The following is a 27,632-nucleotide window of genomic DNA, read 5'->3' as shown; positions in this document are numbered from 1 at the left end:
GGTGGAAACCTGATTGGGGTCCAGATTGTGTCTCACTGTGGTTTGTTGGAGTTGGGTGGTGGGAGGAGGAATGCTTTGCAAGGTTTTAATTTTGATCTTTGTGTGTGTTTTTTTTTCTTTTTTTCTTTTTTTTCCTTTTATAGTAGTAGCTTAATAAAGTTTTTTTCCTATTATCAAGCTGGGGCCTGCTTTGCTCTGTTCTCGATTGCGTTTCACAGCATTCAATTGAGAGATTGCATTCTCATGGGGGCACTGGCATTGTGCCAGTGTCGAACCATGACATGAGGTTTAAAAGATAGAGAGTAGATACAGAATGGGCTACGCAGTTCTGCAATTTTTAACAAGTTTCTCTTTCTCAGACATTTGAAACCACTTCTTTTTTACCAAATATTAAAGCATGAGTTTAAATTCCACTGATTGAACCAGTTTGAGTATTTTTATGGACAAAAACTCCCTTATTGCCACCCCTGCACTTCCAAAAGTATGTGTTACTAAGAAGCTGTCAAAATGAACTAATTTTGTTTGTGTTAATATTTAAATCACTAGGGAAAATATTTCAGACTTGTAAATGAAAAAAGGTAGTACATTGGAGAGTGATATTATGCTGTGGTTATTACATCGTCTGGAAAAAAATCAATACAAATGTCATGAACCTGTAGCAAGTAGAATAAGAAATACATTTAAGGTTGAATGATGTTTATTTACCTGTCATTCCTCTATATTCATATGGATTATTTGGTATGCTAAGGATTTTATGGGGTAAGTCATTCAAGTCCACACTAATGGATGGTTTGGGGCAGGGGGAGCAAGCAAATGTACTTTATTTGCCATTAGTGCCATTATAAATACTTTAGACAGCTGAATACTTTTTTCTAGTAAATTTCCTATCTATATTTCAGCCTTATATTAACCCTTGCAAAACTACTTCCTTACCTAACTCTGGTAAGCCAGTATTACTTCTGTGATCAAAACATTTGTTATTTGGAATCTTTCTACATAAAAGTCAAACATGTTATCCATACCTGACTTTTGTAAAGATGCTCTGTAAGTAAAAGTCAATTACATCAACAAGCAATGTCAAATTTTTCTGCTTATCAATTACTTTTTTCCTTGATGGTTAGATCAATACATTATATATTGTTTCCATGTTACTGTTTCTAAAACAAATTAGAACCACAGTTGCTGTTAGCTGTTTTCCAAAATTATGAACTTTCCCAACTGGTAACTTTCTTAGCTGAGCTTGCTTAGAATAATGTATAGGCATTCAATTCTAACTGGCCTTCTGCACAAATATACCTTTCTTTCTGTATCAAAAGATGGAGTGATGATCACCGCAGCATTTGGTTAGATCAAAGAAAAGGCCTTTTGTAGCCGTTTATAATTAGAATGCATAATAAAGTCTTCCTTTAGCTCCATTTCAAATACAAAGTGAATGCTTCCCAGGGTCAAGGCTCCTGCATTGCACAAGTCAGTCCTGGATCAGAGTTGAGGATTCTGAGAAATTCACAAGTCTGGCCAATTAGTCTAAGAGTAATCACTGACATCAGTCAAACAAAGGCTCTGTTTTCATGACTCATTCTTTTAACCTCCAATATATTAGGTGCCATGCTGAGTCCTGCAATCACATTATTATTTTGTTTGTAAAGAGGAAATCAGGGAACAAAGTGTGGTAAGGAGTTTGTTTCAGAAAAAAAAAACAACAACTATTTTGAGCTAAAAATTAAATGCTCTCTTCCTAGCTGACTTTCCTATTAAACATTAATTGACTAAAAACTCATTTTAAGTAAATCACTGTTCTGGATACTCAAAAGCATATTTTATAAGGTTAAACTCTTTGTTAGATGGCCATATAAAGACTGCAGAAAGGGTAATTGCTTTTAAAGCATTAAATTTTTTATGTTATTGAGTCTCAATCTGTGCCATGAACATCTTGTTTCTCACCAGTCTCTTGAGAGAAACACCCTCTCCATACATGCCCACCAAAATAAGGTGCATATGCAGAATTCACATATGGTTATTGCACTTTACCACAAATGTGACTTATTTTCTAGAAATTTGATTTTGTTTTATTTATTCTTCCCTAATTCATGGCATGGGAAATTATTCACAGCCATATTCAAGACATAGTCTTTTAAATGGAATGTTTTTTTAAAACAAGCAAGAGAATTCTTATTCCATTTAATTCAAATGGATAAAGATATTATCTGGGATGTCTTTAGGTATGGAATGTACACTGAAGTATGGAAATGTATGGTTTCTAGGACAAGCTTATTTGTTTGGGACATTTGTAAGAAGTCATAGCAGAACATTCATGTTGGCCAAAGTAATACCAGTGTAATTCATAAAAAGTGAGTAATAGCAACTAATTTTTGGTGACCACACATGACATCTCTTGTGGTTCAACAATGACAGTGATCTTGAAAATTGCTGTCTTACAGACAGACCCAAGCAGAGTATTTTTTTTAACAGAAATATTTAATATTGTCCTACTGTTGGGAAATTACAACATGTAAGTAATGATTTCAATTTCAGGGACCTTTGTCTGCTTCATTTTTTCAAATATTATGTCTCTGCAAATTTTATAACATGTGTTATAGTCTGTAAAAAGATTTCTGTTCAAGGGTTGCTGAATAATTCAATATTTTCAATTACACAATGTCTACTTATCTCCTTTGACAACTCTTCATTGAGATAAAATGTATGAGAATAAACATATACAGTAAATGCCTATCCTAATTTGTCAGCCTTAAATGAATCCTGTTCACTATTAGATTTATTTTAATTAAATTGGGCACATTGTTATTAGAAGTAATGGCATAGTTGGTAATTTTTATTGATTAACAACATATATTACAAAGAGATAAATGATCAATCTAATTGTTTGTGGATTATTGTTTCCTGTGCAGTCATTACACTGGGTCACACTGAAATAAGGGATACATTTCTCAAAGACAGCAAACATTGCTTTTTATTAGCTGAGCCAAATGTTTGTGAATGCTGATAGAAAAACATATAGATGCAGGTCTTCCTGGGTAGACAAATAAAGACTCAAGGGCAGGAACTGAGTTGTAGACCCAAGAATACTGAGACATATCAAGAGGACATATCCTTCAGTAAAAGGATGATTGACAGAACCAAAGAATCATTTGGTTGGAAGAGATGCCTTATATCAGCTGGTCCAACCCTCGACTCAAAGCAGGGGAACTTCATTGTTTGTCAGGTTGCTCAGGTTTCTGTCTTTCCAACATCTCCATCAATTAAGGTTCTGACATCTCTTTGGGTAATATGCTATAGTATTTGGCTGCCCTCATGGTGACTTTTATTTCTTAATATTTATTAGGAATTTATTTTATGATACTTTTTCAAATGGAGTTTGAGTTCTCCATAAGTTCCAATATGTAGTTGAAGATATCAGTAATTTTTTTTACCTTTTTTTACAACTAAACAAACCCACCTACCTTAGTGTTTTCTCTTACATCCTGTGCTCCAGCATACTTGAGCAACCTGGTGGTGCTCCACAGGGCAATCTCCTGTTTGTCTGCTTTGTATTGCAATGGCTCCAAACTGGACAGAGTGCTCCAAACGCAAACTGATAAAAGCAGACAGAATTGAATAACCATTTTGTTTTATTTCTGTTTATATTGTTATTAATGCTTGCTCTCTTTTTCACTTTACGTGTGCTTTTGCATGTAATGGCATAATCTGGCTTCTTTTCAATAATGATAATGGTGAACCCAGGCCCTCCATCTGTGCTGGTTTTGGCTGAGATAGAGTTAATTTTCTTCACAGTAGCTTTGATGTTTTGTATTTGTGCTGGAAACTGTTGATAACACTGAGACATTTTAGTTATTGCTGAGCAGCACTTAGAACCCTTTCTGCTCCTCACACCACCCCACCAGTGTGAGGATATCCCTTTGGAAATTTGGGGTCAGATGTCTTGGCCAAGTCTCTTCCCAACTCCTTGTGCATACCCAGCCATCTTCAGTGAGGCTGAGACAGCTGGCCCCAACATTCAAAGGCATATCCCACATCATGTGGCGTTATGTTTGGCATATAAAGCTGATGGAAGAAAAAAGGGGAGATGGGAGATGTTTGGAGTGATGGAATGTGTCTTCCCTAGTCACAGCGATGTGTGGTAAAGCCCTGCTTTCCTAGGAATGGCTGAAAACCTGCTTGCCCATGGGAGGCAGTGAGCAAATTCCTTTTTTTGCTGGACTTGCATTCACAGCCTACACTTTACTTATTAGATTGTCTTTGCCTCAACCCATGAGTTTCCTCATTTTTTCTTCACTCCCCCATTCCACTGTGATGGGAGTGTGAGAGGCTGGGTGGTGCTTAGTTGTCAGGTGGGATTAAATTATGACACTAGCCAAAGTAATTCAGCTTCTAACCTTATTTCCAAAATAAAATTAGTCCTGGTGAGATTGTTGTCTAATTCTTTTATTGTAAGCACACTCCTAGATACCAACAGTATATTAGAGAATGGGTCACTCAGTTACTACAATGGAATTAATTTTGCAAAGTTTAGAAGTAGTTCTCAAAAGTCTTTATTTTCTTTGCTTCTGTAAAAGGGATATATTTAGATTTCAGGTGTTCTATGAGACATGATGAGAACTTTAGGATGCTGGAATCAAAATTAAAAATTTTCTGGTCACATTCCAACTGAGAAGGAACTTAAACAATCTAAGTGGTCGCTATCTTTTTGAAGAAACTTCATTTCAGATACTGTCTAATAGGATCTTTAGGACAGACAGTTTATGTGAAAGCAGATATTTGTTACTTTGAAGAAACTGAGTTATGCCCAGTTGCTATGCACATGCTAGAAACAATGAACTGTGAATCCACCAATGATCAGCTGAACAGGAAAAAGAAGCAATGCAAACAATGGAGAAATCAGACATATTTCATCTAGTGGTTTTGATTCACCAATTTGAGATCACTTCCATGGTGCAAAACCAGCACATTTCCTCCTCTCCTTGCTGTGTTTCAGAGAAACACACAGTTTCTGAAAATTCATGGAAAAGAAGGGATGAGAATGCCACTAGATAAAACAAAAAAAACCAAAAAAGAAGTAGAAAAAAGAAGGCTTGAAATACTCCTCCATGATATAGATAAGGGAAGGTTAAGTAAAAAAAGGTAAATGTCTCTGCTTATTTGAGGGTTCACAAGGTTCTAGTCAGTAGGTTTGACATGGACTGGTTTCTCTTTTTCTAATGTGGGACCTACCTAAATTTTGCACAAATAATTAAAAATTTATTGTAGTCAGAGGAGAGACAGAAGCACCCTGATCTTACAGTGTACTGGCTGGGATAGTTAAGAGATACAACATAAGGTCATAGGTTCAATTTGAAGTCTCAGTCTTTGGACTATGCTAGGATGACTCTTCATTTTTTGCTTTGAAATGTTCTACTGCAAATCTAAGATATATTATTGTTCATAAAAAATTCTTCAAACTAATTTGTTCTTGCTGATAATTTTAGTAATGACAAGTCACTGTTTTCTAACTGAAAAATATTTCTAGAAAAACCACCATCCTTGATTTTAACTACAAAATTTATTTCTGAAATGATCCTAACTTTGATATCTATTTTGTAATCATTTCAGGGGAGTAGAGTTACTCATACCATGGAATTTCATAATCACAGATGAAAAATCTGAGTGAGAGGCATAATGAATAGGTACACCAGTATTTTATAGCTCAGAAAAGCTGTATGCCAGAGGTGTGGAGATATTCATAATCCTGAACTCTGCAATTGAATAGAGCTGGAGTTATGGATTGTGGCAATGGCAACACACTTTAGCATTTTTTTCCCTGAGGGTTTCTGGGTTCAAGAATATAAATTTCTGAGGGAACCAATCATGCTGCAGATTTTGCTGTATCAGAATGTAGGTCCCTTGACCTGCTGGACACATTTCCTTCACTGAATCCCAGTATGCTGTCGGGTTTTTGGGCTATGAGACCAGAAAACAGGCCATTGCTACAGACTCCTGATGTTGATTTACAAAATTAGGAAGACACTCTACATGAAGATTTCTGGTCAAGGTTTGCTGAATAATTCAATGTTTTGCTGTATTAGCTTAATGCATCTATCAAAGAGAAGAAATATCTGTAAAAGAAGTAAATTTATGCCTTGGATGTAGGATAGGTGTAAGTGCAGCAAATAAAGTAAAATGAAGAATTTATGGTGACAATACTTTAATAGATCCAATTTCTAGAAAAGTGCTACTGTAATCAGTAGAAGCTCCTACCTAGAAATCCTTACATGCTACCCCAAACATGCTAGTCTTTTAACATTTAGTTATTTAACATAGTGGTTTTATAAAATCTATATTTATAATGTAAAATCATATCTGTTACTTATTTGAGCATGTTTCCTCAGGCATGTGGTAACAAACCAGTTCTTCTGGTGTTTTCTCTAAGGCCAGATTGTTCTCTTTAAAACAAGGTAGGAGGGAATGCCAACTATGCACTTTAGTACAGCAGCATATGCTGATCAGTGGAGCTCAGGATGTAATTACATATGTTGTTTTATCCTATATTATGTCCTTCTATTTTCTTACATTTTGTATTTCAGTTGGAACTCAAAATCAAACATATAGATCAATTATTGGTATTCCCTGTTGACATTCTCTTCCTAGGATCCCAAATCAGCTCTGTTATGTAATTATTATATTTCTCTGCATTAACCTTAAATGATTGTAGTCAAATACTCTTTTTATTAAGAAGCATTTCCTGCAATCTTTTTTTTTTTTTTTTACGTAAACCTATAGCTTAATTCAAAACATGAAAAGAATTTGCAGCAAATTTAATCTAAGATGAAGGGTGATAAACTATTCAGGAATCCTCTGATTAATAATTTAGTTATGTGCTCAATTAGGTAAGGCATGTCTAGTCTAGGAATGAAAGTCAGTAGTACCTGTTCTCAGTGCAGGGTGTAAATGTTTGACACACTGTGGAGTCACAGAGCAACTGAAGCAGAACAGCACCTCTGGGGATCATCTTGTCCAACCTCTGTTCAGAGCAGGGTCAGTTAGAGCAGGTTGGCTAGCTAGGGTTTGAGTATTTCCAAGGATGGATGTCTACTATTAAACTGAGAAGCTTTTTGCAGTGTTTGACCAACCTCACAGTGAAAGCCCCCTTAAGTAGAATTTCCCATTATTCTGTTTATGTCTGTTGCCACTGGCCCTGTTACTGGGTACTGCTGAAAAGAGGCTCTCTTTGTCTTCTTGACTTCTTGCCATCTAGGATTTTTTTTTTTTTTAATAGATATTAATGATATCTCCCCTGTGTCTTCTATATTTTTGTATACTGTGAAAATCGAGGGGGTATGCTATCAGATGGACAGAGGCACAAGAGAAAGAGTTTTCCATGCCGCAAATACAATATTAAATTTACAAGTATCTTGCATACAATGCACATTCACTTACACAAACAACACCTTGGAAGTTCTGATAGCCAAAGTAGAGGATATTTCTGGTTTAAAACTGAGATTTACAGAGTTGTAGAAGTGCATCTTGTGGCTCTGTCTTTTCCACAATGTCCTCCCTCATTTACCTTCTACCTCTATGACTGACTTCACCATCATGGGCACTCATGCCTTTCCTGCACCTACACAGGCACTGCTTGTTTCAGAAAATGGTACAAGAGCTGGAGTAACCCTGACTCTCCTTTGTTCAACTTCTTAGTACCACACCACTAAGCATTGCTCTAGTCTTTCTTCACCCTACATTTGTTTAATGAATATCAGCCCTGAAGACCCAGAACAATAGCTGAGCAGTCCCTGTGTGTTTTAGTCAATACCATCCCATAAAAGACACCTTAGCTTGTATATGTGGTGCTATTATAATGTTAATAATAACACAGTTTGGAAGTTTCAGTATCTGAAAAGATAAGGCTGTGTGAGTGAAAGTTGCTCCCAAGCTAATTGCCTTCTCTTTTCAGTAGCAGTTAATTAGCTTTGACAGAGCACTGTGTTTAGGCAACTCCAATAATTCTAGCTCTGGAGCTAGCTGAGGAATCTGTGAATGATATAGACATACTCTATATACGTATATTCTTTACATAAATTTCCAACACTCCCTTAAAACCCCAACTTTCACTTGCAGAATAGGCTTAGACGCTGTGCCTGGTGTGGAAGAATGCTGGAATTGGTCCTGAGGTGAGGATGATGAAAGTACATATTCTGTGCAGGTTGTTTTGTGTCTCTAGACAGGTTCTTTTGTTATGTGCTCTGTAACATCTCTAGGATGTCTTTGCTTTCCTTCCTCTGTTCTTACAACCAGTGATGCCCATTTGCTGGTGTTACACACAAGTCCTATATTACACATAAGATATTAAGAGGATACTTGTACATATTATTGTGAACAATTCTCAGAGATGGTTTCTGTACATACAGAAACACCTCTTGCCCATTTACTCGAGATAAATTGAAGAAATACATCAGCTTCAGGAGCTCTTTTTTTCTAGAAACATTTTTAGCCTCAGAAATGCATTGAAGACTTTTGGTAATTACAGTGTGATTGAAAACAAAACAACAAAAGAAATGTGGGGCATCAATGCAGTAGTCATTGCTCAAATTTATTGGGAAATGAGAGTCCTTGTCCCACAGGATTATTCTCTCTGATGCTGATCTGGCAGAAACAGCCATGTCTCTCAGCCCTCAATGGGAAATGTTGATACTTCAGCTTTCTGTCACAGTCAATTCAAGTGGATCCCAATACAGATACACACATCTGTGTAAACTGTTCTTTGTTTTGCTTCCTAGGATAATTAAGTAAAAGCCTACTAAATGAGCACAATTACTCAAAATTAATCACTTTAAAGCTAGTTAAATCATGACAGATTAATTGCTCGTATCTATTCCTGCATTAGGATTTGTTTTATCAGCAGAAATACCCAAGTAGCTCTCCTGTTCTGGTAAATCATTGCTCTTTTTATGAGAAAATGGTAAATATTTGTTGATTATAATAAATTATTATTTTAATTAACCTTTAAAAAAAAGTGGTTTTTATTACATTTCAAATGGATGATATTTTGTTACACTTATCCCAAGCAAGTTTTTAAATCTTGAAAGTGTTCAAGGCCAGGTTGGATGGGTGTTTGAGCACCCTGGTCTAGTGAGAGGTGTCCCTGCCCAGGATCTCTAAGATGCCTTCCAACCAAAACCATTCTATAATTCTGTGACTATTTTGATGCCACTTATTTCTCAAAATTTGGGGTATGGGAAAAAACAGTCTGACATTAACATTGTATGTACTTTATGACAGAGGATAGGCCTCAATTTGTAAAGGCAGCTCAGGAATATAAATGCATTATAATGTTCTATGATATAGGGAAGATATTTTTTTGCACTGAAGGTGGTGACAACCTGCAACAGCTTTCCTAGAGAAATTGTGGATACCCCACCTCTGGAAACACTTGAGGTCTGGTTGTTACTAATTTAATAATTTTATTTAGTTAAAAATGCTTCTGCTTAATGCAGGGGAGTTTGAACTAAATTGCCTTTATAGGTCTCCTCCCACACAAATGTGTTTATGATTCTACAATTCTGTGATTCTGTTTCAAAAAGTTTGGTTTTTTATCATGTCTGATGACGAGATTTCGTGTTAAATAATTGGACAGTCAAGAAAGTAGCTTCCGTGTATTACTAACATGTGAAAGAGCTGTTACTTATTTGCTTTAAGCCATGCAAAAATTTTTCTCTGAGCATTTACAGTTCATCAAGGTTTGAAGTCACCTTAAGTTTAGCCATCCAAATGTTAAGCTCATGAATTATTCTGGTTATCTCATTCTGTAATCACTGGAAAGGAAATGAGAGAGGCACTGTCAAAGGATGATTGATTCCACTAGAAAACCATACTGTGATCACATTAATTAATTTTTCTTAATGGTTAAAGTTCTGTGAGATGAATTAAAGCACTTGTTGCTAGTACCAAAGACTGCAAAACAGAAAGACTAGTGTCTGCTGAGCAGATCTTGGAAGGCTGGATAAGAAATCAGTATTATATGGCAGTTTATCTTCTTTTCAACTTAGTAAGGTAAGCCCTGTCCTCTGTAGGCAGATCTCTCCCTGCTGACTCTAAACAGCCCAAGGACCTCTTAGTTTTGATGTCTTGCTTTAAAATAGAAAATGTTAAATGAATGCCATTCATAAAGTCTAGAAAGTCAGGTGGCTATTTAGATATTGTTGTGGTTTTGGGTTCAGGGCAATTACTTATTACTAGAAAACATTTAGAAAGCTAGAATAAATGTCTGAACCTGTATTTTTCAAAACATGGCTTTAAAGTTTATTACTTTATTTTATGATTTTACAGATTTTAATGTTAAAAATCCCCACAGCTCTCTAATACTTGCAATGAAAATAAATATTAGAAAAGCTAATTTAAATGGATGCCAGACCTTTTGCATTTTACTGTTATAATTTTAAGAATGTAGTACTGAAGTGCTGAAAACAGATTTTCTGAAAGAAAGGAACCAAAACCTTGACAATCTTGAATTTTATTTTTTGGATTCAAATAGAAGTCACTTGAAAAAAAAAAAAAGCTTATCTCCTGTGTCAGGAGATAAGTGGAAAAAGTACAATGCTAAATAAGAAAAGGATACCTTAAATACATATTAAAAATTCTCAGTTGAAAGTAAAAGGGTGCTGACCTAGAACAGATTGAGATTAATGACAAGTGGGTCTGCTATTGTATTGATCAATGTCTGTGGCTATTTAGTAGCACAACATTGATTAGGGCTACTGGCAAAATGTTTTAGATGTCACTTTTCTTAAAGCTCAAAATAAAGATTTTAATTACACGTATATGAGGGAATATATGCATAAACACATACATAGAAATTAATAAATAGTTATGTCTATATAACAAAATGTTTAAGAGCTACTGGCAAAGGCATTTGTTTAGTAGTACAAAGCCATTTAGGTTTAATACATGTCCTTTATCACTATATCAGCAAGCTGTCATGTAACTAGTAGATCATACAGTGGATAAAATTAGAAAAATATTATATACATGGAAAACCAAACATTTTAGCTCTTATTGTGTAAAGACTTATCAAAAGAAAGGATATTGAATTGTTTGTTACCTGAAAAAAACTGTTTCACACCTAGAATATTCCTGTGGGGAAAATATAGATCTGAACTCATTAGTGATACAGTAGAAATTGCTGAAACATTGAAAAGATTTAAGAGAAAATGAATGAAATAGGAAGAAGACATAAAAAAATAAACATCTTCATCATCATGTAAAGAACTAATTATAGTAGCATTGGTTACTTTGGCAAATTGTCATTGGGATTGTAAGACATAATTGAACTTCCAGAAAGTACAGCAATTACCTCAGAAATGAATGTCAGCTTTGTAGAATCTATGAGGAAGAAAAAAAATAGTGCTGGCACAAACATAGAAACATGTTGTGAATTTCCTAGGCTTTATTTTTATCTGGCTTATGGAGTTGCAGAATTGTCTCTTCTATTTCTTCCTGGAGCAAATAGACTCAATGTGGTCTTGGCCAGAGCAATAACTGCCAGACACTGAGTTCATTCAGAGGCTGTATCAAATCATGCAAGTTTATGAAAACCTCAGTGGGAGGGGTATATTTCACATGCAGAAGCTGTTTTCCAGTGTAAAATGAGGAACTGCAACCTCCTCAAATGGCTCACTTATGTTCAGGCATCTTTTACCATTCACAGAGATCATGCAAACAGGATATACAGCTTAAATGTTCAAAGCAATTATTTATTGCCTCATATACACAGCTGATAGAAATTCATGCTACTACACTTAGCATTAATTTGCTCACTGGCCCTGATGAGACGCCAGATAAATCTTTGTTGGCCAGGTAATCATTAATCAGCTGTAAAAGTGCTGCCTCCACTCCTTACAGAGGGCTGATCTACTGATCCTCTGTGTTTTTTCCTTAGGACTCTATTGGTTAAGAAAACTTGTCAGTTGTTTTTTCTGGTTTTGTAGGGATTTTTTTGGCTGATTATATTTTTTGTTTTTTATTTTCTCTTCCTTTAATTTTGAGTTGGTAACTATTATTATCTCAACAGTTTTGCTTCTGTGTATGTTTTTGTTTTTCTTATCTTGCTTGGCTTCAATCTGTGTACTTTGTCACAAATCACCAGCAATTTTCTCTGACAGAAAGCCACCCAGCTGTGCTATACAAAATTGGGGGTTTGATCACAGAGAGATAAACCCTTTGGTCATGGGTTACGGGGTCTTATATATTTGTGCTTCCCTATCTGGTAACTTGATCAAGGTCATGTACAAAGCTCCAGCCATCTGGGTTGAGGATACATATAAATCCCTGAAATTATCTCAGTGCTTTTCAGCTTCCTGATCCCTAACCCCTTTGTCTTACAGTCAGCCTGGCAAAATTCCAGAAGAACATCTACAACACTATTTTGTAAAAAGTGTAGTCTAAATCATAGATGGATGAATACAAATTTGATAAAAGTTGTAGTGTTTATTTGTGTGGTTTGTTTTTATTCATGCAGGGCATAGAAATGATAGATGTCAAGATGTCATAATCTACTCTTTTTATACCATTTTTCTTCTATGTTTACCCATTGAATAAATCTTTCTTCAAAGGCATTACAAATTTTTTACCTTAATCAGCTCTGTGCACTGGAGTCAATAAAAATCAAGATGTTCTTTTTTCTTCTGTGAAGTGGTCACCAGGTGGTTTGACCCATTCCCAATGTAAGGATGCCAAAAGGAGGGAAGGAATAATGAAAAAATAATACTTCTTGATCATAAAAGATAGCAGTGAGGATCAGGGAAAATAAAGAACTAACCAAGGTATTTATGTTATAATATTTATACTTGAACTATTGCCCCATAGCCCCTATATACTCTGTGTGAGAAATTGTTTCATATAGGAGAGATTATTTCTCTCCTGCAGCAGCCATCTAATGATCTAATAATCAAATGGATTATGCAGGTGAAGTCCCCAGTGAATGGAAAAATGAAAACACCACACCCATTTATAAAGGGGTGAAAATGAGAGCCCTGAAAACTACCAAACAATCAATCTCACCTCTATGATTTGGTATGATCGTGGAAGCTCTTTCAAGGTGCATGGAAGATGGAGGTGATTAGACAGCGATCATGTCTTGACCAAGGGCAAGTCATGCCTGACTAATGGAGTGACTCTGTTGGTGGATAAGGGCAGAGCAAATTATGTCATCTACTTAGATTTCTCTAAGGCCTTTGATGTGGTCCCATACAACATTATTACTTGTAAATTTCAGTTGATGGATATGGGGTTGATGGATAAGAAATTGACTGGATGACCACATCCAAGGAATTATGGTCAATAACTCGATGTCCACGTGACAACCATCAATAAGGAGTATCCCTCAGAGGTCCATACTGAGAGCAAGGCTGTTCAATATCTTTGCTAATGGCACAGGTGGTGGTACTGAGTGCACCTGCAGCAAGAGTGTGGGTGACACCAAACTGAGTGGTGCAGTTGATGCACTTGAGAGAAGTGATGCCATCCAGAGGGCCTGCACAGGCTTCAGTGGAATAATTTTTTGAAGTTCAACAAGTCCTGTACTTGAGACAATCCCTGATACCAGTATAGACTGTGGGATAAATGGATAGAGAGTAGTCCTGAAGAGAAGGGCTTGGGGATACAGGTGAGTGAAAAAGTGGACTTGAGTCAGCGATGTGAGCTTGCAACCCAGAAGGACAGACACACCCTGGGTTTCATGCAAAGCAGCATGGCCACCATGTAAAAGGAGGTAATTCTTCCCTTCTACTGCACTCATGTGAGACCCCACCTGGAGATGTGCATTCAGCCTTTGGGCTGGTAGTAAAAGAAATGCATGAAACCATCAGAGTGAGTCCATGGGAGGGCCATGAAAATGGTCAGAGACCTTTCTGTGTGGAAAGGATGACGGAGTTGTTCAACCTGGAGAAGAGAAGGCTCCAGGAAGACCTTATTGTGGCCTTTTAATACTTTAAGTGGGCTTGTAAGAATGAAGAAGAGAGCCTTTTTGCCAGGACCTGTAGTAACAGGACAAGGAACAATGATTTTAAACTGAAAGAAGATAGGTTTAGATTGGATATATGGAAGCCATATTTTCATGGTGAGAGGTGTAAGATAATGGGACAGGTTGCCCAGAGAGGTTGGGCAACAGAAACTTCCCCATCTTTTGAAGTGTTCAAGGCAATTTGGATGGGAATTTGAGCAATCTCATCTAGATCTATTGAGAAATGTTTCTGTGCATTACAATGAGGTCTGAACTACGTGACCTTTAGAGGCAATTTCCAATCCAAACAATTCTATGATTTTAAATATGCTGCTTTCTATTTGCTTAATGTAATTGAAATAAGTGCTTCACATGGAGACCTTCAATACTGATGTCTAAAGTCAGGTGAATTGAATCCTATCCATGGTGTCTTTAATGACAAAATGAATACATTTGATGATGAAAAAAGAGATTAAAAAAGGGAATTATTAAAAAAGCATTATCTGTGGAATTCCTTTCAATACTTGAAAGTGTTGTTTAGGAAAGTGGTGACTTGGCATTTGTAATTATTTTCTTATTTCAATTTTCTTTCAAAGAAAATTTTGAGAAAAATATTCTTTTTAAGTGTAAAAATGTTGCTGAAACAATATGACAGGACCATAATTATTTTATTGTAAAAAAATGGAAATATGGGAGACCGAGTAGCACTTTGTTAGCATTTAAAAAATATTGCAATAAATATTAAACAGACTTTTAGTGTTTTTGTTTCCTCTGCATGATAAAATACTACATAGTAGTATAAAATGGATAAGTATAAATAGTGCTTGCTTCTATTTGAAGGACGTAGAATGTGTTTTCACAGAATGGAGAAACTTTCACAACAAAAAATTAGTAACACCAAATTGATTGAAAACTCCAGAAATTGTAATATTGTAATATTTGAATATTTAAATATTTGAAGCCTGAAGTTGTAGGAATATTTACAGAAGAAGGTATATTTGAGAGGCTATATGGCATGCGGATGAGATTAGCAGGTATTGTCAAATCCTATTTTTGTAAATCTTAGACTCATATTCAACTAAAAAAATTGTTTTCAAGATAGTGACAATAAAAAATACAGGAAAATGTACCCTTCAATGATTTATTTTAAATTATCAAACTCCTAACAATGGAAAGTGAAATCACATAAATATTGGTCCTTATTCATGTCAGGATGTAGTTATAAGCACTTTGCTAACAATAAATAACATTGAAATAGGGATATCCTCTAAGGCAATTCACAGGATTTCCTATATTTACTAAAATATAATTAAATTTTTCACTTGTTGCATGTCATATATTCTGTGCATATGTCTAAATAAAAAATCTCAAACTTTAGCTTTATTAGGAAGAGTTTTGGGTAATAAAAGACCCATTTGTCAGAACCTAGAGTTCAGCATCTTAAACTACTTGAAGATCTCAGGTTTTTTTAAGAAAAATGTAATGGGTTCTTCTACATTTCAGTGTATCATTTAAGAAACCTTTCAGGCTTTATCTAATTGAGGTAGCCAGACATTACTGATGCTGCTGCTGATTAACAGTTTCCATAAAATCTGACTTTGGTGACTGATCTAATTTATTTTCCAACTGTTATGTTGAGTCTGCCAAGCAGCTCTATAATTTCCTCCAGTAAAGGTATGTCATGTCTGTGCTATATCACAGAATCACAGAATGAAAGAATGGTTTGGGTTGGACGGGATCTTAAAGATCATCTAGTTCAAAACCCCCTGCCATGCACATGGACACCCTCCAGGAGACCAGGTTGTGAAAAGCCCCATCCCAATCTGGTGTCTGAACTTCCAGGTTTGGGACATCCACAACTTTTCTGGATAGCCAGTTCCATTGCCTCACCATGTTCACAGGACAGAATTTCTTCCTAATAACTAATATAAACCTACTCTCTTTCAATTTACAGCCATTAACCTTTGTGCTGGTACAACACGCCAACATGTGTGGCCTAGGGCATAAAGTCAATTGCAGGGCCTATGCTTGTCTGGGACATCAACAATTAGGGAATCCTGAAGCCAGGAGTCAGTTTAGAGCTGCCACACTCTCCATACCAGGGCAACTGTGTGATAAAGTTCATGTTTTTCCTCTTCTGTAGGTCAGTCTCTTCATGTCTCCTCCCCAGTTGAGAAACAGTGAGTAAAATGTCAATTTCAACCTTAAACTCATATTATTTATCTATATTAATATATAATCTATTATTTATATATTAAGCAAAAATAAAATACACAAAAAAAGATAGCTGTCTTAGAATTTCAATATTTTCTAAATTCATTAGCAGTTCTGGTCTTTGGAAAAGTGAATGTGGTATCATACAAAATAGATCCATAATTTGGTTCAGTTATCCTGATGGATACACAAGCTACTAATATTTTTTCTGTTTCACCAATACTTTACTGTTTAACTAAAATTTTCAAGAAAATCCTAAAAAAAATTATTTTTAGATTTTTTTTCCTTGAAGTGTTATTCTATATACTCCTGAAGTTTGTTAAGTACATAATGAGAATTTTCATATCTTGAGCTTATAACATAGGTACTGCTCTCTTGTGTTCAGTTTGTATTTCAATAGAATTGTTCTAAACATAGTTCCAGTGAGTTCTCTTAATATTTTTTCAATGGGAATCTATTTAGAGAAAAAAACACAAAAAAGCATAAACTATAGCCATATGAAGCAAGAAAAAAAATCATTTAAACATGCAAGTTACTAGTAACTTTGATTGCTGAGCTAGAACTGAAAAAAGGCCTGTTAGAATATGACATTAAACATTGTGAAGAAGCAAACAGTATTCCTGAGCATAAGAGAACCTTTCAGTTATTGTAAGGAAAAATTCTCAGACATTTCAAAAGCTTACTGTAGGTTTAGTTGTATTTGTCAAAGTATTCTATATTGTTTAAGATAGCATAAAAGATTTTGTGCAGATAAACATCAAGTTGATGAAAATGTATTGTTCCTGGTTTTGTCCAGCTTTACATATCCTGGTCTGAAAAGTGAAGCAGAAAAATCAAATACTATAAAACTCCTCCCTGACAAAACGCTTTCTTGTGTTTGTCTTGTGTGGCCCTTAATGCATCTGGAAATGTACCAACTGTCCTATTCTTTCTGGACTTGAGTCCTCAGGCGGTGAGTGAAACTATATTCTCTCCTGCTCATATTAGCATGCCTTATCTTTATTTTCTCTCTTGATTAGTTTAGTGTGCATAGACATTATGGGTATTATGTGTGCTGTCAAGTCATCTCAAAACTCAGGCTTGGCATTTAAGCTCAGACTTCCTGACTTTCCACATTTCATACTTTGTAGTTCAACCCCTGTCTCTGGAATGGGGTTATCTGGAGTTCACTGACCTGAGCCAATGCCTGAGAGTTCACAGTAGGCAGCCAGAGTATGGATATGGGCAGCAGGAGCTATGGGGTCTCTCTGGAACAGGCAGAGCAGCAAAACAAGGTGAAAGTAGGCATGACGTTGGGACTGGGCTGAGAGTGAGAATTGCACACAAAAATGGAAAGAAGTGCTCCATTTCCATAGCTGTAGAAGAGCAAGGGATTCAGTACATCCCAAAGAGAAAGATTTTGCAAACAGACAGTTTTTCTAATTAGGGGCAATATCTTTTTCCAGAATTTGTATTCCTTGTCTCCTCATAAAGTTCTCTAGTTAGATTCAGGACAGTAATCTGACATCATATTTAGAGTTTGCCTTTTGAACAGATACAGTAAAGAGGAGAATTCAGACAGGAGATACTTCAGTTGTCTGCCAGAGAAAAGTTCCTGAATATGGAAACCATACTGAACTACACTTAACCATCTATAGTTTATTTTAAAAAAACCAATGTTATGATTTCTTCTATTTTTTATGGTTTCAAATGAGTAGTTTTTTCTTCTGTTTCACTTTTTAATTCTTGTAGCACATTTTGTCAACGGCAATCACAGTTATCTAATGTGATATTCAAAGTTCTATACAGTAGAAAAATGAGAGTCAAATTTTCAGGTTTTGAATGGCTCTAAATATAGTTTATAATACATTTCTATAATCCAGTTATCTATGAACATCCTTTGTTAAGCAGTTGGGTACTTACATATATATTTGCTTTGAAGACTCATAAGAGAAAACTTACATAAGAAAAAACACTGGGGCTGCCAGTGTATGAACATGTAAAGATCTTCACAGGATCTGTGAGGATCATACAAAGATCCTCACAGCTGCGACAGTTTTTATCAAGAACTTTTTTTATTATAGAAATACAGGAGCATATAAGTTTGAAAAGAATTTAAGATCATTGAATCCAAGTGTTAAACCAACACTACAAAGCCCAACTCTTAATTGCGTCTGTAAATGACACATCTCCATGTCTTTTAAATATTTCCAGGCATGGTGACTCAGATATTTTAAAAATATCCTGACTAGCTGACATCATGTTGAAGCAACATACTGACATGTTGCTTCATTGCTTTATTAACCTCCAGATGACAACATAAGTTACTAAAGTATTTCAGGATTCATTTGAAATGTAGGCATAGGAATGAGAATACCGGAAACCAGATCTATGATGAAGTGCTGGATTTAAAAAGGGAGACCATATAAGCTGGCACAACAATTTTGTATGTTCAAATCACTGCTGGCTGTTTGATTTACTGTTTACATTCTTACACCTTATTTATATTCTTAAATCCTTGTTTGCTCCTTGAGCATCCTTTCTTTCCTGCATGGGAGAAGTGTACTAAAATTAAACAAATATATAGCCCAAGAGTCATTATGTATAAGCAGTTTTTCTTCATTTCAGTGCTGGTTGTTTATGAAATATGCATGAGGCACAAAATTTGCATCTGCAGATGCACACACATTGCAGATCCTTCATCTGTTGGTTAAAATCAGAACAGAACAACAGTAACAAGAATTATCAAAAACAGCAAATGGAAAACTTCCCCTTCAGAATCTCTTCAGTTAAATCTTGGGGGAATATTCAAAGCAATGTGATCTTTGTATTGTGGTTGGGTTTTGGTTTTTTTTTTCCTTTCCCTGGTCTTTCTGAACTAGCAACTAGAAATAAAGCTTTTGTAGCAACCTGTGACAAACAGTTGTGTTAATTGTGTGTTGAAACATTACCTAGTTGTCTCATCACCATGATTTTAACTTATTCAGTGGCTTTGAGATTTCAGTGGCTTTGGTTCTTGACACAAGCAGTTGTTCAATCTGTGATATACGTTATGATGCTTTGCTTTCTAATTTGATCAAGTTTGTAAAAAAAAAACAAACCCCAAGGATATTTATAATCAAAGCATGCAGATGCAGCCTGCCAGGTTTGTCACAATCTGTGGCATTCTTTTTTTTTTTTGCTGGCATAATTCCATGATTATGTAGTTCTGAATGTAAAGTTACACAAGGAAGATGTTTCTCACTGCAGTATGTAGTTTACTCTGAATTAGGAGGCTGACAGGTAAGAAGAAATGAAGGATCTGATGCTCTAGGACAAGATGCATTGTAACATTTTATTGATAATTAAAGTATGGATAGAGCTTAATGAGAATATAAAAATTGTATGGTTATTTTTCAGAGCTGAGTTTTTAAACCTATTTTAGCAATATGAGGTTGAAAATGTATTTTGTACATTTAACTACATAATTTGTTTAAATGATTTTCAGGGTGCCTAGAGGTTTTCATAAGGCTGTTTCCTTCTTCTGCACAAACTCAATTTCCTTTCTGTTATTAAAGAAATTCTAATAAGATTAAGATTAGGCTAAGCAGAACCTGAAGATTTCAGATGTTATTTCTCTGGCAAGGTCAAAATGAGTCCTTTTTAAAGACGTTAGAGAGAACAGAAGGCAGCAGCTTTTTTCAACTTTTACTGTATCCCACAACTGTTTTTTTACTCCTTTTGTCCACTGAAGTATGTTTTTCACCCAAGGGGTCTCATTCTGAACACATTCAAAACAGATGCCACTAGAGCCACAGACTACAAAGATTGTAGCTTTGGTGTGATGGTATTTATCTAAGAGGATTTTAATATTTCTAAAATAATTAGAAGCAAATTGTTTCTGTCTTTAATATAGAATGTCAATAATTGTCAGTAATTGTGCCTTGGTCCTTTTTCATTTGATCGACTTTGGGTAATATAAGTTAACTATGGGGAGATCTTGGAGGATGCAGGCAGTCCTCTGTATATTGGTAAAGTGAAATTATTTAAAGTGTCTAATGCTGCTGTGGAAGCCTAAGTGTGATATAGCCAGGTTTTTTGCACTATGATCAAAAATATGGAAAAAATATTATGACTAGTTGTACTAATTTTATATGTGAAAGAACATGAGAAGTCAGACAATCGAGTTGTAACAGCTGGTTTTTCTGTTCCTAAAACTCAGGGTCATATGGATTAAGAGAGGTAATAGCCTGAGCTTTCAAAAAAAAAAAAAAAAAAAATCCTGTAGGAAACATATACCCACTACCCACTGAAGCACAAGATCACTTAGCAGCAGTTAAAGCCCCTGTGGAGGACTGAGAAGCAAAATAAAAAGCCAAAAGTATTTTATTTCTCTTTTGCAATAACTGTCTTGATATAAGAATGTTTCACATTAAAATTAAAAGGCCAGAAAGCTTATACCTTTATTTAGTTTTAAAATAATAAAAGCAAATCAACAAGGTGTAGGAGGTCTACTAATAAGTTGAATAAGATTATAATGGAACTTGGTTCCATCCAAATTCTTGTCCTTACATCCTTAATAAACAAAATCATAAATCTTGATGGAGTTACAGTTGTATCAGATTGTCTTTACAATTTGTCAAGTATTTTCTGTCTTTAATATGCTGAAATAGTTGCACACAAGTAGAAGAGACTATTTAAACAACTGTTGTGGAAGCCCAGATGGGGGGCTAACATGTCAGGCAGCAGCAATAACCAGGTAGCCATGGAACGAACCCAGGGCTGTTGGTAAGAACAGGCTGTGCAAACAGGCAAGAAGGAACAGGATATGACTGGAGTTGGGGGCTATATGGAGGTAGGGCAGCACTTTCCTGGACAAAAAATTCTGTCTCTTGGAGATAAGTACAACACAGTGCAGCACAATTACTGGAGGTCAAGAAACTGGCATGGACTGATGGCCAAAGGTTGGTCCAGTAGGGAGTGACCAAGACCACCAAAAACCCCCAGAGCCCTTTCAGCCCACTTCCAGAATGGTCTTGAAGAGTGAACTGCACATGAAATCTAATTAGCATAGAGAGTGAAAAGCATAGCCCCAGGGTGGGGAAAACAGCTATAAAAAATTACTCTCACAGAGTCCAGGTGGTGTACCCCCAGGACCCTGGGCTCTGCATCAACTGGGTCAGGTCTGGAGCCAAGACTGATTGTCATTCTTTCTTCCTTTGTTGCTTTCTGTCAAAGTTTGAAAAATAACCCTTACATTTTAGTGAGAACATTTGTTGAAACTTGTCCTCTTTTTTGATCATCTTTCTTCTGTAGGTTAAGGTCCCAGCTGCCTGGACTAACCAGTTTCCACTCCCTTGGCTAGATGTCAACCATTTCTGATCTTTCACTTCTGAAAAATTTATCTCAAGTATGTTAATATTTCTCAGAAACATGTTGATGAACTTGTTTAGTTGGTTTTCTGTTACATCTTCCTTTTTACCAGCAGATAAAAGTAATTATTAAATAAATTAATTTTCTGGTCAAATCCTTGTGTTAAATTATTTCCTTAAAAATATAAGTGTGGTCTATAAACTGCTCTAGAAAGAACAAAGCATACTTTTAATGCTGATGGTATGTTAGAGGTTTTTAATGTTACTGGAAGCGGGCTTTGATATTTATTGGCTTAACTTAAAAATCTATTAAAAACCTTTATCATTTTTAAATATGAAAACATGCTAACTGAAGGAATGGCATGCAGAATTTAAATAAATTAAAATATTTAAAGTCTTCCCTTTTTGTGGTTTATTCTATTTTTACTTAGTATTTTTTTTTTCAGTATTAGTACATATGAAATGGTAGCATCCTATCATATTAAATTCTGTCACAATCATACATTGTATTATCATACTGAAGTTCCAGAATTTCTTCCACCAGAATGGGAAGGATTCCTTGGACAATCAATGGAAATGACTTATCTGCACTACAAGGTTCCATTTATAAATACATAAAGGACATTTTCCCAGAACAAATCACACACTGCTCCCTTTGCAATGACACAGTTGGAAGCCTGGTGTCTTGAACATGGGAATGAGGATTAATTTGAAGAACTTTCATTTTCATAATTCTAATTTTAGTATTAATTTATTTTACTAAAATATAATAATCTAGTGCCTATGCCATATATTTTTCCTCATGACAGGATTTTGTAAGTAATAAAAGACCTAAAGTAGAAATTTCTTTGCAAGATGTTCTAGAGAAGGACATAGCAAAAATATCAAAGATCAGAAAGAAATTAAAAGCAAGCAATATTTATTGTTTGGCTCAGGAACAATGAAATTAAGAAAAAAAATCATCATAGCTTGTTGTCCTTGGGCATGATCTTTGGCAGTATAGATTTGGCAACAATGCTTAAACAACCTGAAGACAAGATCAGAACAAGGCCTTGAGGAGAGCAACTGAAATGTCTTCTCAATGTCTTACATTACTTCTCTGAAACTTATCCATCAATTTAGGAAAGATGCAATCTCTCCCACTTCCTAAATTTGCAAAAATTTGCACAAACCACTGAAGTCCTTAGAAGATTAGCATATAGGTCAGACAAGTAAATTCTTCCTGTGATGTATTAATTAACCTCTTATGGCATGTTGTTTCTTATGCTTCTCATGTTTGATTTTAAAAAGGAGTCTAAATAAATTAGTATTTTCCCAAAATGCTAAATTTCAAAGTTATCATCTGTTACCATGGATAACATCTTCTTAATTTCATTTAACAACATGGATCTAATTGTCACAAGAATATGCCATAGACAACAAACACCAAGAAACAAAGTCCTTTAGTGTTGAATGACAAGTAGAAAACAGGATTTAGTAAAGATTCTGTAAGAAAATATCTCCTCCCTAATGGGAACTCAATCTCCTTAGAAGCAAACATCAAAATATTTCTACAGCCACGGAAAAGAGGACTGACAGGACACTTCAGTGCTGCATTTATGACAATTTAAAACATTTCAAAGGACTTCCTTTCTGCATGCAGCCAAATGCCCAGTCCAACCCACACCTTCCTTAGTGCAATGGCAAGGCTGCAGAGTGCAAAGGGATGAGAGGTGAGGAAATGAGAAAGTAGAGTTTGCATCACAGCATTGCTGAGCATTCTGTGAATGGTACAGAAGGCTTGCACATATGTTAGATAATGTCACCAGAATGGCAGGGAGACATTTTTAGGTCTCTGCAGAATTTTTAACCCTCCTATTTTCCTCAGGCACCTTCCAACTCTTGTTAATGCCTCCTACTTGCCAGATGTGTGCAACTGTTCTCCCAGGAATGCAAGAATAGCTATCAGCTTGGATCAGGCATAACTGCTTTAAGTTGGTGTCACTTTCTTACCCTGCCTTTGCTACAGGTCACAGAAGATAAGGACTCACAACAGGACACAATCTCTCCACTTGTCCTAAGCCAGTTCAATGCCCCAGGCATTTAACTTGATGTAAGATTCTATTGTAGTATCCATTGGCATTTGCATAATTCTGCAGTTCAAGTCTGACTATCTACAGCACTATTTAATTAGCATGAGCTAAGGTTTCAGCAGGAAGACACCATCTACATTCCAAAGAATGAATACATTCTATTAATGGAATTAACTGGGCAAGGTTTATGGGGAAATGTAGCCTATTTCACTTCATTTAAATAAAGGCTATTCTTTCTGCTTACATATGCCCTTACATTTGCCCTGTTTTTAACACAAGACCAAGTAGAATTCAGAGTCTATTTTTCAAGTCAGATAGGAATCACAAGCTCGAATCAGGTCCTTGGCCTCCATTTAGAAAATTAGTGGTTTTATAACAGGGAATAAATTATTTTCCTTTCTTGGTGGCACATGAATATTTCTGAAATGAGGAAGAGTGTTTCTGGAATTTGTTGTGTCTTGGTTCAGCCTACAGCTCATTCTTCATGCCTTTGTCATTTGATTATCTCGATCAAGGTGATTAAGGGCTTTAAATTTTGCCTTTCCAATTTTATGTCCTTGTGAATGCTGACACAGAAGAATAAAGAACAGAGAACTTCAAAGCAATTCCCAAAACCCAAATTCAAACTCCTAGCTACATGAGAGACATAAAAAGAGTGTCAGTGAGACTGAGCATTTCTTTTGGGGCTTTCTTTCACTGCTTCTCAGAAATTTGGATATTTTCAGACTACAAGTGGAGGAAATTAGATTGCTCTGGCTTTGCTCACTCAATATCCACTACTTTATGATGAAAGAGATTATTAAACAAAGCTGTGATGTGCCAATGCATAGCAAAATTGCACTGAACCCAGGGATAAATGTGCGCAAAACATGCGTCTCCTTTTTCCATTCGAGTGTTTATATATTATTTATGTCTACACTGAGAAAATGAGAAAGATATTAATAAAGTCTTTTTTAAATGTCACTTAGCAGTATTTCAGCATCTACTTTCCTGCTACAGGCCACTAACAGCAAGTTTTTATCTATTCTCATCCAGGAAAGAACAATAACTAGATGACCTTCTGATCTTATCATAACATATTATTTTTATGCTGTGTTGTGATCAAACATAAAGATAAAAAATTGCATGTAAAGTAGCCTTGAACCTTTTTAGGGAGAAATAACAACAGAAGCTATACTTATGTGTCTATACTCAGATTTTTGTCTTTTGGTCAGAGTGAAAACCTGAGAAAGAAAGCATGTCTCCTTTTAAATTTATTTCACTACAAAAATCACTTTCCATTTTGTTGAGTGCTGACTATGACCTCTATAAGGAAATTCTAGCTATTTTGTTTAGAAAACAATAATGTACCAGGCTAAATATGAAGCTGTGCTGAAATATTTCCCTCTTTTTCCCGATATTATTTTGATCAAGTGACCAGGCTGCCTAAGCTTGCTCTACTACAATGCCCAACAACATGAATGATTATAAATTTAACCTTTGAGCAAAGCATGAAGTGTAGAAAACATAAATGTAAACGTTGCAATTGGAAAATGGCACCTAAGGAATTTCTAGCCCCTTCAACAGCACCTATTGCTTCTGTTAGGACAGTGGCAGTAATTTTACAATGTCTTGTGAAACCCCAAATCCTGCATCAGTTAGTGGATATTACAGAATTAAAGGTTCATTACCCCTACATGTTCTTAACAGAGTTAAGAAGACCTAAATCTTTATTTGCTTCTTGCAGGACAAATGAAGTAGCAAGGTAGTTTGAATAAGAATTTCTTATACAGCAAAGTTAATCATTTATTCCTTGATTTCTTACTAAACAAGAAAAAATGTTGAAGTATCATGCCAATTTTTTTTCTCTGCTTGGAAAAACAATTAAACATACCTGGGGGGCTTGTTCTAGATAGTTTATTCCACTGAGACCAACTTTTTTTTTTTTTTTCCTATTTAAAAGTTTCTGAGAGCCTTTGTTAGTAATATGAAACACAGAAATAAATTTTAAATTAGTGTTGTGGTTTAATCCCAGCCTAAGTACTACATAGCTGCTCACTAACGACTGCCATTCTTACCTGGTGGCATGGGGAGGAGAATTGGAATGGACTAGTTTGGATAAAGTGCTCTGGCTGTGCTCCCTCCCATTTTTGTGGAGCTTCTCACTGGCAGACCAGGAGACACTGGAAAGTCTTTGACTTATATTGAGCACTGCTTATCAACAAACAGAACACAGGTGAACATCTCATTATTCTCATACTAAATCCAAAACACATCACTGTACCAGCGACTAAGAAGAAAATTAATTCTGTCCCATCTGAAACCAGGACAATCAGATGTTTTAGACTAAAAGAATGAAATATCTTCTCTTTCAAAGCAACTTAAACTGTTTAAACTGTCACTATTTTCAGGATGTCTCTGGACATGCATTCAAATCATCTTTAAAGGAAGCTTTCAAAATCCTCAGTTTAGTTTTTTACTCACCATTGCTCATAACCTTTATGCAACACTGAGGTCTGTAAAACTTTCAACAAATAAGTTTAGGTATGAATGACCTAAATGCATGATGGAGTATTAGCTATCCAGAACAGAGTGCATGAGAATCTGAAGTGAGCATCTTACACTGAGAAAAAGGCAGTATTGAAAGGTTTCTCATTAAGCAACATTTTCTTCAGACGAAGAGAGCAAGATGAAAGCTAGCAAGGCATTTTAGCAGATAATTAGAGTTCAGAATTTAACTTCCTTAGAAATGTGGTTAGATTTCAGTTTTGGTTCCTTCTTTGAAGACCTTCCATATAAATGTCTGGTAATCATACCAGTATCTCTAGTGGAAACCTTTCAGTAGACCTTCCACCTTTCCCTTGGCCAATAATCTGTTTACCATCCTCTCCAGACCAGTTTTACCAGAACAGCTAACAAGTAAATTTCACCAGGAATTTCTTTGTCTGTCCTACTACTTTATTAGGCAATTTTCTCACAGCCCCAGTTTATTCTCACCCTCTAACTTTGTTGTCCTAGTATTCACCCAACTCCCTAATGTATTTCTCAGCTGGTCTATTGCCCTTAGAGAGACCCTGCAGATGTTGAAATGATACATCTGATACTACAGTGCATTTTTCAGACTAATACGTAGACAATTTGGACTTGTCCTATCAGACATTAGCCATCTTACTTTGATTAAAAGAACCAGATACAGGAAACTGTATAATGTCACAAAAGTGCTTTAAAGAGTATGAAAAAGTGGATTTAAGCATAAAAAGACCTGGATTTTAAAAAAAAGATGAAAGTGTTAAAGACAATGATGTATTAAGTAGTTTTATTAAGTGGGATTGCATTTAGCAGTCTAAAAATACAGAATCATAGAATGATTTGGTTTAAAAGGACCTTCAAGATCATCTAGTCCTAACCCCATACAGCAACTACATTTATTTTGGTTATTTTAACTGTAGAGTTTTCTGAATGTATCAGGAAATATAACAGTGCAGGTCAGCCATCTGTGGCCAGATCTCTTTATTTTCTCTTTCCATTTGATAGTTAGATAATTTCTTTCATGCTATTTTATTTTTTTAACTCCTTTAAAACTTTTTTCTTTTTATTGAAAATATGAGCGTAGTGCCTTCACCACGGCTGAAAATCTCCCTCTGGTATGCATTGTCACATATGACATAGTCTGTTATACTTCATAAAGCTGACACAAATCTCCCCAGTGTCTGTTTAGATAATGTAATTGAATTAATCACTTATAGCAAGCTGCTCATGAGAGGGATATAAAGTAGCAAATGTCAGACCTTTGCCAGAGCAGAATAAGACATTATTGATAGAGTTTTCAATATACCCAGCAGCAAATTTTGGAGTAGTCTTCATGTTTGCATAAAGATATATTGTGGTGGCTGAACTGAGAAAAAAATTTAAAATTTACTAATGATATGATAAACTGTAAAGACATGTGAGTGACTAGGTAATTTCCAAAGATTCATATGTGCTTCTCATTTTTTTTATTATTCTCTTTTCCCTTTTGGTATTTGCTATCCACAGGGTGGATAGCAATTGAAA

General features: G+C 35.5%; 1 long non-coding RNA gene across 1 annotated transcript in view; it reads right to left on the bottom strand.

The window, feature by feature from the left end:
• Positions 1 to 3,484: 3,484 nt before the first annotated feature.
• LOC144247068 (uncharacterized) overlaps positions 3,485 to 27,632 on the bottom strand; it is a 33,985-nt gene continuing 9,837 nt past the window's right edge. The window contains exon 3 of the long non-coding RNA XR_013340767.1: positions 3,485 to 3,589. This is a non-coding gene — a long non-coding RNA (uncharacterized LOC144247068). The remainder of the gene's footprint in view (positions 3,590 to 27,632) is intronic.

Source organism: Lonchura striata, chromosome 1 (assembly GCF_046129695.1).
Source record: "Lonchura striata isolate bLonStr1 chromosome 1, bLonStr1.mat, whole genome shotgun sequence".
Classification (NCBI taxonomy): domain Eukaryota; kingdom Metazoa; phylum Chordata; class Aves; order Passeriformes; family Estrildidae; genus Lonchura; species Lonchura striata.
This window is presented reverse-complemented; position numbering and strand designations above follow the sequence as displayed.